This window comes from Palaemon carinicauda, chromosome 13 (assembly GCF_036898095.1).
Source record: "Palaemon carinicauda isolate YSFRI2023 chromosome 13, ASM3689809v2, whole genome shotgun sequence".
NCBI classification, from domain to species: Eukaryota; Metazoa; Arthropoda; class Malacostraca; order Decapoda; family Palaemonidae; genus Palaemon; species Palaemon carinicauda.
Genome location: NC_090737.1, coordinates 120,217,531 through 120,222,530, shown reverse-complemented (window position 1 = coordinate 120,222,530; position 5,000 = coordinate 120,217,531).

Genomic DNA, 5,000 nt, shown 5'->3' with positions numbered 1-5,000 from the left:
CTAGGTCTCCCTGTCTCTCGGGTAGGGGGAGAGGAAATAGTCATACCCTGGTGAGAGGGGCTACCCCCAACAGTTATACTCAGAAACCACAATTTCCAACCAACTGCCCAAACTGCCGTGTTGTAGTTAGGAAAGTGGGAGGGATGGGAAGTGTTGAATATGGGTGTGTGTATGTGCATATATATATATATATATATATATATATATATATATATATATATATATATATATATATATATATATATATATATATAGCCGTCACTTTTGACGGGTTGCGTACATTAGTTTCCTATATATTGGTTATAACTAATTATTTGTTAGCTAACATAATGCAAGTATAATGAGTAGATTTCTGAATGATTTTATGACTAGCGTCCAATAAAGTAAATGAGTGATGATAAAATTTAGCGTCAACTGGAGGATGAAACTTTATTTCCGGTAGAGAATTTATATAATTATGGAGTGATAATGCAATTAAATGTAGAACTTAATTAAAGAATTACAGTATCACACAGTAGCAGAAATAGAGAATGAATATGAAGAGAAGAATCTTCCCTTTATGATAAAAGAGGAGGGGGAGTAGTCATATCCTGGCGAGAGGGTGTGTGTGTGTGTGTGTGTGTGTGTTTATGCATATCTATCACAATATTTAGCCGTCTTTTTTGACGGGTTGCATACACTGGTGTGTATATATATATATATATATATATATATATATATATATATATATATATATATATATATATATGTATATATATATATATATATTATATATATATATATATATATATATATATATATATATATATATATATATATATATATATGTATATATACACCCTTCCACGCTGAGCAGCAGCCACTCGGAGACGACCATCTCACAAACTGCCCAAACTGCCATGTGGTACTTGGGAAAGTTTGAGTCTACGTGTGCGCACATCTATATAAACATTTATCGGTCAACTTTGACGGATCGCTTGCACTTATGGAAAATGTATTTTGCAGGCTCATGGCAATATTATAAAACAATAGTAAACAATGACTGTAAATTAATCAATAAGACCAAGCGAAGTTGACAAGGGTTAATTTCTCAACGTTAAATTGGCGGTTAACGACCAACTTGACCGTTGCGAAGGCCTGAATCAGGTTGTGACGGAGGACTGTCAGCTGGGTTATAGTCGCATATTATGTTATGAAATCAGCGTCATTACTAGTTTTGCTATTTCTTGAGGTTTTTAATTCTTCTTTTTTTTTTTCAATAACAAACTGTTAACTCAGGAAACGGGTGCCTCTAAGGAAAATTGTATGGTCCTACACACGTTAATTGTTTAGGTGAACTTAGAATGAAATCTCATCGTAGAATAATTTTACAAAAACGACACAGATTATTATTATTATTATTATTATTATTATTATTATTATTATTATTATTATTATTATTAAACTAATTTCTGGGTATCTTTAAAGACAAGACTGAGGATACTGAGTCACATCAAAAGCTACTGATCAGAATCGTTCAGTCAAGTGTACCATTGTAATCTGTTCCTCCTATTTTATTAAACACCAAAAGATAATTTTCTGTGAACTTCGAGATCCGATTGTCTTTTCAAATAATGGCCAATCAACAAAACAACAAAATGAAAAATCCGGATCAGCACAACGATGAGGGTATCCTTCTAGTTTAGTTATTTCCTTGTTTCCTTTCCTCGCTGGGCTAATTTTCCCTCTTGGAGCCCTTAGGCTTATAGCATCTTACTTTTCCAACTAGAGTTGTAGCTTAGCCTATGATAATAATAATAATAATAATAATAATAATAATAATAGAAGGCCAAGAGATACCTTGGTATCAAAGACCTTGCTTGGTATAAACATACCAAGTTTCAGACAGATCGGCCGAGTATTAAAGAAGGAGTAGAGATTTGAAATTAGCACCTAGAAAATTATTAATCACATAATAAACTGAATAAAAATGGTTCTGTGACCAATAAATACTCCCTTCTAGAATCTACAAACCGAATTTCACGCTGATCCGACGCTTATTAATAGTTGTCGAAATTTTATTGATTTTCAGTCTTTAACTGTACTCAATTTTTTTTTAATAAGGCGCCTTTGCACCGACTCGCAGCGGTGCCCTTTTAGCTCGGAAATTTTTCCTGCTATCTGATTGGTTAGAATTATCTTGTCCAACCAATCAGCGATCAGGAAACTTTTCCGAGGTAATAGGGCACTCCTGCGAGTCGGTGTAAATCTGCCTCACTAAAAAGAATTGACTATAATTACCAATTAGTGATAGAATTTTTATAAAAGAAAAAAAAACGCTCTGAGTTTCATGACGATCAGTTCGCGAATAACTGACAAGTAGGCAAAAAATGACAAGTGTGCACACTATAGTCAATTCTTTTTAGTGAGGCAGATTTGCACCGACTCGCAGGGGTGCCCTTTTGGTTCGGAAAATATTCCTGATCGCTGATTGGTTGGACAAGATAATTCTAACCAATCAGATAGCAGGAAACTTCTTCCAAGCTAAAAGGGCACCCTTGCGAGTCGGTGCAAATCTGCCTCAAAAAAAAATTGACTATAGGCACAAAAACTATATGAGAAACGACTTGGAAGGCCTTCAGCCTGTAAAAACGAAAATATATTCTTATTCTGGAATTTCTTTCGTCTCTGCTCAAAATACTTGGACTTATTCTCTTGCTGGCCTTTCTTAGTCCCCACTTCCTGACTATCTTTTAGAATACCGGGACTTATGTCTTCTCCTTTCTGGACTCTCTGACTATGCCAGGCGACTCGCTGGTATGAACTTACAAATGACTTGCTGGTAACTTCTAAGCCACTTCATGGTATGAAATTCCAAGTAACTTGATAGTATGAACATACATTAGACTTGATGATATGAACTTCCAAGTAACTTGATGGTATGAACTTCCAAATGATTTGCTGGTATGAACTTCCAAGTTATTTATCAGTATGAATTTCAACGTGAATTGCTGGTATGAACTTCAAAGTGACTTACTGGTAACTTCCAAGCAACTTGATGGTATGAAATTCCAAGTAACTTGATGGTATAAACTTCCAAGTGATTTGCTAAAATAAACTTCTTAAGTGCCTTGCTGGTATGAAATTTCTCTCCAAATAAAAACACCTGAAATGTTTGAAGGAGATTCAATCCCACTCAGTTTAAGACAACATAAAGAAGGAGAGAAACACGAACTCTAAGAAATTAAGAACCCTTACTAATCAGCTCCCAATTAAAGCAATCACAACCGTTAAAAGGAGAGCAGAGCATAATCGGAGTTTTTATTCCCATAGGACTTCGCGTTCCGTGGGTCTATGGGAGTCATATTTCATCTCCGCCACCCAGCTGGTCAGTTTGTCTTCTTAGAGAGTTCTGCAGGCCGTGACGCCAGAGGGACCATTCTTTGTGTCAAAGGCTAATACACAATGGGGAAGGATAAGATAAATTGCTTTTCGTAACTGCTTATTTTCTTTCTTCTTTGATGTGTTATTTTGCTTATTCGTTTTACTTGTCTAATTGTTTAAAAATATATAATTGTTTTATTAGTAATCTAATTGTCTTCAGGTTATTTTCGTTGCAGGAGGTGAGAGTAACCTTCATTGTACATTTGTCTTAGATAATTATTATAATTGAAACTTTTCTATAAAGATAAATATAGTGAATTCATCAACGTAATTTTCTAAAGTTTTCGTTATCAATTTTATATTAAAGCGGTATGTCTCCTCATTTAAAGACAAAAAAATATGACGCATTCTGAACAAATGCCCACTTAACAGAACGTCCATTAAAAATAAGAATTGCTAGTTTTAGGGGGAATTTTTTTTTTCTTTTTTTATCAGATCAAAATCATGATTCATTCATCATTGCACGAACATTATAAAGTTCTTCAAATGAATGAAATCCATACTATCTACAAATTTGTGTTCTTTTGGATTAAACAAATTTGGATATTCTTTTCTGTTTCAGTAATGACTTCCTTTCTAACCTAGGATATCTTACATCATAGCAATTAATAATTCCAGTATTTTGCTCTGAAAGCCAATTTTATCGTTGATGATGTATTCGTTTGGTTAGTTTAGATCAATATCTAAAGAATAATTTCGAATTGGCTATAGAAAAGCCGGTCTTATGTCAGTTTCTATCATTTGCAAAAAGACGTCATGTTAGTGATGGTACGATGCAGAAGTAACGAAGAGACCTAGCGTGGACTTCAGGCGTATGACAAATCGACCCAGACAATATATTATTTTTTTTAATATTCAAAAGTATTCCACAGAATAACATTGTTTTTTCTCGTTCTTTTTATTCTTTAGTGTAATACTTGTGTCCTGTTTCCTTGTCGCTTTGTTCACAAACTGAAGCAGTCATTGTCATCCAGTTTATCTTGTTCGAACTTTAGCACTAGTGGTCTTTGTATTATATTTTCAACTCTCTTCGATACCAATTGTAACACAAACGTTCGGAGGATCAAAAATTTAACAAACTGTCAATAATCTATCCACAATAATCATTTTATAAATCTTAGTCGTATCTCTCTTAAAGTCTAGTTATTTATCGCCAGTCATTTTCTCTTCACCCAAGGGGTTACCTTCTGCACTGTAATTGTTCAGGTCACTTTCCCCTTGGTAAGGGTAGAAGAGACTGTTTAAGTATTGAAAGCATCTCCTCTAGGAGATGGACACTCCAAAATCAAACCACTGTTCTCTAGTCTAGGGTAGTGCCATAGCCTCTGTATCATGGTCTTCCACTGTCTTGGAGTAGAGTTCTCTTGCTTGAGGATAAACTCAGGCACACTATTCTATCTTATTTTTCTTCCTCTTGTTTTGTTAAAGTTTTATAGTTTATATAGGAGATATTCATTTTAATGTTGTTACTCTTCTTAAAATATTTTATTTTTCTTTGTTTCCTTTCCTTGCTGGGTTATTTTTCTTGTTAGAGCCCCTTGGCTTATAGCATCCTGCTTTTCCAACTAGAGTTGTAG